A 9144-nucleotide genomic window follows, 5' to 3' on the forward strand; every position below is an offset into this window, starting at 1 on the left:
TGTCTAGTATGCAGCTCTTGTATAAAATACAGGATCTCCATTACGTAGAAATACTTACATACAGGATACAACAAGTGTGAATGTAAAGCACTTGGGAAATATCTGAAAGAACCACACAAGATAACTGGGAGAGTGGGACAGCTTTCCATGTCCCATGTGATTGGAGTTCTGAAGGGTGCACACACCACGAACTAATGGACCTCTGCTATCATCTTCCGGCTAAGGAGGGAATTGCAGACGTCAGACTCCTCTTTACGAATGAAGCGGCTCGGCGTGTGGAAGTCATCTGGGCGGGCGGTGGCGCATGCGCAGTAGAAGGAGGTGCGCGAGCTGCGTGGGCTTGTGCCTAGGCGCTTGTGTTTCGGGGCCTTGTGCTGGCATCGGGGGCGTCGGGCTGGTGACTTTGGCACTCTTGGCGTTGGGTGGGCGGCACTTTGGAGGTCACATGAGCCAGTGGCATCATGCCCGTGGGCGCCGGGGTCAGCGTCGCGGCTTTTCTGGACGTTCGTCGGCCAGGAGGAAGGGCGGAAAGCACATCCCGGAAAGGTAATACGCCTTGGGCCCTGGGCGTTGCCGGTGGAGCCCAGAGCCCCTGGGCCTGGGCTTCGTCTCCTGTTCTGTCTCCTGTGACTGTTGCCCCCGTGGGCTGCCCCGTCTGCGCTGTGCTAGGGGGTATTGGTCGTCTCGCGGTTCAGTTCACAGTAGCTGAAGGGGACAGTGTGTGATGTTCTGATTTCTCCCCATCGTTTTAAAAGGGAGGCTCTGGCCATTACTCCTCGGGTAAAATGCAGAGGGACTGCTTTTTAAGATGGGACTGTCAGTGTTGGGGACACTTCTTAATTACCAACATGGAATCCCCTTCAATTCCTCAAGCTGTGTTGTTTTGGCACAGAAAATGTGAGTAAGAGGACCTGGAACTAAGTTTGAGTGAAGAAACGCACGGGTACTGCCGAATTTTCTATCGAGACAGTTGGTTGGTGTTGTCTCTTGGAATGATAAAGGGCGTACTGTTGCTTCCTAACCGGTGTCATTTGAGAGATCTAGCTCTGTACGTTCAGATGATTAATTGTGAGACTTTGCTCATGTGTGCAGTAAACGCTCTAATTCCCTAAGAACTTACTTTCCTCTATCTCATACCCCATTAAGCCCGCTTCAGTTTATCTCCTGAATTTCTTCTGAATCTATCACCTCTTCCTCAACATCCTAGTACTGAACTTGCCTGTGTGTTGCGATTAGGTCCTAAGTAGTGTCCATATTTCTTGTTTCCTTCCAATCCATTCTGCACACAAGAAACCTTAAAAGCAGGTTGGAACATTGCTCATAGACATCGCTCAAAAGCATTGTTTTGAGAATAGAAAACAAACTGTTGGCCTTTAAGACTCTGCGTGGTCTAGAATCCTCTCTGCTTCTCTAGCCCCATCTTGTGCCACTATTGCCCTCACTTTCTGTGCTTCAGATACACTGAATTAACCTTAGTTCTAACTCATCTTACAGAAGTCAGTTCAGATATTATTTTTCACTGTCATTCCTAGCATTAAGGAATTTTATTATCAGGTTTTGTATGAGGACTAAAACTAAACTATGAAGGGGAGGAATTGAGTTCAAACTATTTCAGTCAACATGCATGTATTAATGATGCCTTAGTAGTCAACACCGGGCTAGGTATTATCAGGGATACAGAAGTTCTGGCCATCTCTGGTTTTAGATATCCCTGATTTATTGAGACCATTGCATTGTTTTGTTGCCTTTTATCTGTTTTCCAGATGGGAGAACAGGAACAAGGGAAGTATAGGTTATTACTAGGTGGGGTTGAATAAGTGGAGCAGCAAAATGCAAAGCAGAAAGAAGAGGGACCTACCATAGAGGGATATGATTTCCATTTTCAAGGCCCATTCATCCTATGCAGGGAGACAGCCTAACATAAAATTTGCGTAACAAAAATACATTAATAGATGGAAAGACTGTCTCCCAGTTGGACAGCGGATGCCTGGGACTCGTTTCTTTGCTGTCAAAGTTCCTTTACAAAAAGGTGAGCGAAACTTAATACCGTATTCTTCGAGAAATCTGAATTCACCATATTAGAGCCCTGGCTCTCAACCCCGTCGTACTCCATTTTCCCTTTTTATGGCAAATACTTTTTAATACGTCCTTTACTGTCCAGAAATGGAATTCAAAGATAAATACAACCTAGTTTTGAACTTAATTAAAAAAAAAAAAAACGAATGGAATGCCCTAACTCTAAATAAGGAATAAAGTATTTATAAGAAAGTAATATGTATCTCTGTATGTAAATGTCTGGGGATGACTATACTAGAAATAAAGAAATAGTCAGTTACTTGTACCATGAATGCAATAAACTATGGACTTTGACTGATAATGATGTGTCAGTGTTGGTTCATGAATTCTCACAAAGGAAGCACACTGGTATGGCATGTTGAAAATGGGGAAGGCTGTGTGGGATGAAGGAGAGAGGGTATAAGTGGGAACTGTGTACTTCTTGCTCAGTTTTGCTGTGACTCTCAAACTGCTCTAAAACTAGTCTACTAATTTAAAACGAAAAGTGTGTTGCTGGCACCTGAATAACTAAAGAGCTCAATCGAACAGAGTACATAAATAAGCCAAATACATAAAAGAATATTTAGCAGTGAAAGCCATCCTTCATATAGGTAGATATTCAAGAAGTATTTATGTATGTGTCTATTTGCAAGGCACTCTGCTTGGAGCTGGCAGTACAGCGGTAGGCAAAATGGATGTGGTCCCTGCCTTCTGGGAGCTTACAGTCAGGTTAGGAGACCAACATGAAATAAACAAAGATAGAAATAACTATATAGAAGTGAGCTTATTTTCTGCCGTCTAATCTCTCTGGAAGAAAGGATCGTAATATCGCTTGTAAACTCCAGAGGAAGAGACTTTACTTTGAAGCTCATATGTTAGCATCACAGGGTTTGAATAAATGGATAATATAATAAAGGATTTTAAACGCATGTTCTTTCTTATTTTATTCTTTCTGACAGAGATTTGAAAAGAATCTTGCTCCAGAAGAATGTTTCTCCCCCTTGGATCTTTTTTAACAAAACACCAAGAACACAACGAAGAACTTGGGCTGATTATTGACTTAACATGTACTCACTGCTATTATAAGCCAGAGGTAAATGGAACCCGTAATTGAAAATCACCTTCTTTCTGATACTCTGATAATTCCTAGTAGTTCATTAGTTATCATCTTATGCTAAGGTGAATCCTGGCCTTCTTTCATGGGTTCCAAAAGGGAAGCTTAGTGGTTTCCTTAAATACACATTTGTAATTGCTGTTTCAAAATGAGATTAAAGATATGAATTGAACTATCGTATTTGGCAGTAGGCTCTAGATATGCTTAAGAAGTGCTATAAGCCTCCATGTTCTGTATTTTGAAAATGCAGTAAATTTTTAGTTAAGAGTAGTAGTAGCCTAAAAGGAAAGCAAGGTATGTCCGTTATGTCTTTGGCACTTATGTTAAGCAGTTGCCTGAGCGTGTTTAAGCATCGGGGTAAAAGACAGTTGTTCTCTAAGTTTTATGCTTTCTTTTCCTAATACCTTCTGATATAGTAGAGAAACCCGTATATTCTCTTGGCCCATGTAGGACATACCAGTGCAAAAGAATTACCCTTCTTCTGACCTGTTCCATGGCCTTGGGAGACAGTAACACCTCATGTTTGTTCATATTTGTACAGCGGTTTGCCATTTAGAAAGTTCTTTCGTATCCATTGACTTTGTGAATCTTCACAACAGTCCTTTGCTGTTGAAGTGGAAGCAGTACTGATACCTCCTACTGAGTGCTTGCTCTGCACTAAGCTCAGAGGATAGACAACTACAGTTACTAATTTTACGGACGATGAAACTGACTCTCGGACAAGGAAGAATTGAAATTTCAACTCAGTTGTTACTCTTTTTTTCATTGTGGTAAAATATACATAAATCATACTTATTTTAACCATTTATAAATATGCAGTTCAGTGGCATTAAGTACAGTCACAGTGTCGTGTGACTATCACCACTGTCTATAACCAAAACCTTTCCATCATCCTCAACAAAAACTCTGTAACCGTCAAACAGGGACAACCCCATTATCCCTCCCAGCGGCCCTTAGAAACCTCTATTCTATTTTCTGTCTCTATGAATTTGCCTATCCTAGGTACCTCGTGTAAGTGGAATCTACAATATTTATCCTTCTATGCCTGGCTTATTTCACTAAACCTAGTGTTTTCAAGGTTCATCCGTGTTATAGCATGTAACGAAATGCCATTCCTCTTTTGGCTTAATGAATCCCACTGGTGTGTATATACCATGTTTTGTTATTCATCGGGTGATTGACACTTGGGTTGTTTCCACCTTGTAGCTATTGTGAATCATGCTGCTGTGATCGTTGGTGTACAAATATTTGCTCAAATCCCTGCTTTCAGTTCTTTTCGATGTGCAGTGTAGGTAGTAGCAGAGTTGTTGGATCATACGGTAGCTCTACGTTTAACCTTTGAGAAACTGCCAAACTGTTTTCTGCAGTGTTGTCTTGTCTTTAAGCGATTATCACAAATTTTAAACATGTACAAAAGTATAAAAATACTGTGAGTGTTCCTTGTATACCCATGAACTCATCCAGCTTTAATATTTACCAACTGATGGCTGTCATGTTTTAGCTATACCCCCACCTGTTTCACCCCATTCCATATTATCTTGAAGCAGCTCCGAGACAACATGTAATTACACCTATATATTTTTGGAATGTGTATTTAAAATATAGGACTTTTATTCCTTAATATCATTTTTTAATATTAAATACCCAGTGAGTGCTCAAATTTGCGCTTGTCTCCTAAATGTCATAAAAATCGTTTTTAAGAAGTTTGAATTAGGTCCGAAGAAGGTCCACCCTTTGCCGTTGATTGTTCGATCTCTGAAGTCTTGTTTAATCTCTAGGTTCTCCCTCCATGTCTCTCTCACTTATATTTCCTCCTTGAATTTTATTTTTAAAGAAACCAGGTAATTTGTCCCATCTGTATTTTGATGATCACATTCCATGTGCTGGTAACGTATTCTTCAATCCTTTTATTTCCTGTAAATTGGTAGTTGATCAGAATGAAGCTTGCATGTTTTGTTTTGGCAAGACAGTTTCATAGGTGATGATGTGTTCTTCCATGGAGACATAGATAATTGTCTTTTTCTGTGATATTAGCAGTCACTGATGATTCATACCTACATCCATTAATTCAGTTGAGGCTTCAAAAAATGGTGAATTCTGTTGTTCTTTTCTTCACTTATTAGCTGCGTATATTTCTCTGAGGAGAAGACTCCCCTCATCAGCTATTTGGTTGCCCAGTTGTAGAGGCATGATTCTCTTCTTTTATTTAACAGTTTTCAAAATAGTGAGTTGATTCACAAATATCCTCCAGTGGTGACCAGTTTTGTAAAATTTATTTATTCATATCACTGTGGACTCCGTTACAGTTATCATTCTAACTGAGGCCCTATCTTTGGCCAGTTGGAGCTTCCCAGGGACTCCTGAGTCCTTTTGACATGACATCAGTTGTTTCTAGACTTTTTCAGTGGTCAGAGCTAGGAAATATGTGTTTGTTTTTAATATTTTTAAAATATGTCATAGGTTCATACTGCTACTTTCCATTTAAATTCAGAACTAGAGAATTTTCACTTATCCTTTTCTGTCTTCTATGGATAGTCTACTTTCTCCCACCCCAAGAATACCAGTTCTCAACAATGCCTGAAATTGCCTCTATTTCCTAATTCGAATCCAAGTTCTTCTGACTCTATTCTACTTAAATCACAGCCGCTTTATGGCGCTTGAAATGTAAGATAGAACATAAATGTAGGTAGAACTGTTTATATCATTTTGAGTTACATGTGCATTCATTCACATAGATTTGCTTTTCCTTTTGCATGCCTAGTAACTGTCCATTTTGCAGCTTTAATGAAAATCTAGTGATAATTACTGGTTAAAGCAGCTTTGGAAAAAATGGCTCTTATCAGAATGACTGACATACTAAGTTTAATGTGCTCTCCTGGTTTATATTCTGCCTCCTCTAATTAATTTTTTTATTCTTTCCCTAAAAAGGAAATAATACATATTTTCATGGTTTTGCCTTATAGGACTTACCAGAAACTATTCCTTATTTTAAAATTTGTACAATTGGGCATCAGGTGCCAGGTGACGACACTCGTTTTAACTTCCAGTGCGCTGTTAATGGGTTTCTGAAAGAAAGTAAAGATAATGATGAGTTGTTTTCGTGTTTGTTTGTTTGTTTGTTTTCCTTTACCTGAACTTTGGTATGCCTTTTGAGAGGGGTTGGGGATTTTTAACATTTTTAATAGTTCTGACATTAGGCCTGTTGTGTTTGGTAACATGAAGGTGGAAATGTCAGCTGGTGCTAATAGACTACGGTGTTTTTCCTGTTTATGGCCACAAACAGTTTAGTTTGGAAAGTGATTTTTGTGAGAAATATGAACTGAACTAGCTTACTTATCTCTTTTTTAAAAATTTGAATGGAAAATACATAAAAACATAAAAATGTTCTTTTGTCCTATTTATTGGTTGAGAGGTGGAAGAAAAGGTTAAGACTCTCAGGTTCTTAGCGTATATAAAAGAGAAAACAAAAAGCAAAGGTTCAGAGTGAGACAGATCCCTAGAGGCAAAACAAAACCGAGTGGACCAGAAGAGTGGATTCCTCATCATATGTGTTTAAGATATTTTTGCTGCTTTTACACTTTGGGTGCACGTGAGGAAGAATGCTACCACCTCTTATTCTCATCTTCAGACAGGAAGAACTTAAAAGGCTGGTGTTTTCTTGTTTCCGCTTTAAGATCTACTCTGTTGATAGTAGGTCTTAATGGCGTGTGAATTTTAAGGATCCACTTGCCTTTCTGTAGCATCTAACTATCAGAAGGAACATGGTGTTTGCCATGTTTTAAGACTGAGGACTCTTTTGTCTTTGGAACACCACTGACGCCCATGAGAACGTGTTCATTTTGTCCTCTTTCTAAACGTAGCCTGAGGAGTGTGCACTTTATTAAGTAAATCTAACAGACAGTAAATATTCCGTGTGTATATAAAATGATGCACGTATATACCTAAAACAGGGAGTAGGGGAGAGGGAATAGAGATGGAGGTGGGAAGATAGGGGCTGGGAGGCGAGAGAGAGAGGGAGAGACTGGAAGTTCAAGATAAATTTTCATTCTATAACCTGGTTGCTTAATGCAGGTACTAGCTCTTAAATATCTTAAGCCCTATTCACAGATCTTCCCTGTACTTTAGCTTTAAAACTTGAGAGGCTTGGCCTGTCCTGTGATCACCAGGGTGTCTAGAAAGGAGGCAAATGATCTGATTTGTGTATACTGTAGTCACAGAAATGTTACCTCTTAAGATGTTAGGGTGCAGCTGCCGGCCTACTCACTTCCTCCGGGCTCCTTTGTGTGTGTTCTGTCTGTTCCGCATGGGCTAGAAGATCCTTACAAGTGCATGAGAACACGTTTGTAAACCTTGATTGTTCACATGTTATACCAAGTGTAGCCCATTGCATATGCTGACTCCTCTGAGGGTCGTCTGCATGCAGTGGGCTAACTTCACCATGCTCTCTGCCATGGCAGTCTCAGGACCTTAGTTATGATCCATTGGTGACTTCCTCTGCCATAAGCCCCTCCCACAGATGCCAGGCTCACTGATAATGAGGAGGAGACTATACTTTCCACTCCCTAGAATTGGTAGAGACTCAGAAAATAAATCGTTTCAGTGAACACCGAGAGACTTATAGGTTTATTGTTAGGGCACGGGGATACAGAGGTGAGTAGAAGTCTTTGTTCAGTAGCAACTTACAGTTATCTAGGAAGATAAACATATAGTGACTATAAGTGGGTTAATTATGATAAAAGAATCAAGTGCATCAGGAATATAGAGGAGAAATTGAGGAAGGGCTGACTGAGGAGACAGCGTTTGAGCTGGGCTTGGGGGAAGAGGATTTTGAGAGAGCCTGACTGAAGGAGACAGCGTTTGAGCTGGGCTTGGAGGAAGAGGATTTTGCCGGAATGAGGAAAGGACAGCCCAGGTATTGGGAACAGGTACAAAAGGCACAGGGCTTGAACTTGTGCTCTGGAGGGGCAGCCTCTGGTGTGACTAGAGGGTAGTGTGAAAGGGCAAAGAATTCATACATTCATTTTCAGCAAATATTTGTATAACACCTGCTAAGTTGAAGGCACTGTTGTAGGAAGTAGCAAGAGAACAAAGTTCTTGCCCTTACGTACTTTACATTCTCGTGGGGGAGGGAGATGAATAAATAAGTCAATATATGGAGTGTCAAGGGGTGGTAAATGCTTTGGAGAATAACAAAAGAAGATGAAGAGGTGAGGGATTGTGGTAGGTGATCAGGGAAGTCCCCTCTATTAAGGTGTCGATTGAGCAGAGCCTTGAAGTGAGAGACAAGCCATTGGATATGTGGGAGAGTGGAGATGGGGTGGGAGGGTGTGTTCTGGGAGAGTGGAGATGGGGTAGGAGGGTGTGTTCTGAAGCAGAAGGAATAGTATGTGCAAAGTCCCTGAGGCACGATTGTGCTATCTCAATGCTGTGCTAACAACCTGGGCTGTATTCTGTGCTAAGTGAAGATGTTCAAGCAACAGAGCAATCCAGCCAAGTTTATATTTTAGAAAGAGAACAGCGTCACTCTCCAAGACACATGGTAGACTATGTATGTAGTATGTGTATAGTGTGCCGCTCTTCTGTAAACTACAGGATACCTGTTACGTACAGATACTTACATACAAGATACAAGTGTGAATGTAAGCACTTGGGAAATATCTGAAAGAACCACACAAGAAACTGGGAGAGTCGGACAACTTTCCATGTCCCGTATGATTGGAATTCTGAAGGGTACACACACGAACTAATGGACGTGTGCTACCAGCCTCCGGCTAAGGAGGGAAAATGCAGGCATCAGAATCCTCTTTACCAGTCAAGCGCGTGAATCCGCCTGCGTGATGACAGTCATCTCGACACGCCACGCGGTGGCGCATGCGCGGTAGAAGGAGGGCCGCGAGCTGCGTGGGCTTGTGCCTAGGCGCCTGTGGTTCGTGGCCTTGTGCTGGCACCGGGGATGCCGGGTTGGCGACTTTGGC

General features: G+C 41.2%; 1 long non-coding RNA gene across 3 annotated transcripts in view; it reads left to right on the forward strand.

The window, feature by feature from the left end:
• Positions 1–338: 338 nt before the first annotated feature.
• LOC112412485 (uncharacterized) overlaps positions 339–9144 on the forward strand; it is a 16644-nt gene continuing 7838 nt past the window's right edge. For all 3 annotated transcript variants that reach the window (XR_003005817.1, XR_003005815.1, XR_003005816.1), the window contains exons 1-2: positions 339–546; positions 3015–3148. This is a non-coding gene — a long non-coding RNA (uncharacterized LOC112412485). The remainder of the gene's footprint in view (positions 547–3014; positions 3149–9144) is intronic.

This window comes from Neophocaena asiaeorientalis, unplaced genomic scaffold (genome assembly GCF_003031525.2).
Source record: "Neophocaena asiaeorientalis asiaeorientalis breed wild unplaced genomic scaffold, Neophocaena_asiaeorientalis_V1.1 scaffold296, whole genome shotgun sequence".
NCBI lineage: Eukaryota > Metazoa > Chordata > Mammalia > Artiodactyla > Phocoenidae > Neophocaena > Neophocaena asiaeorientalis.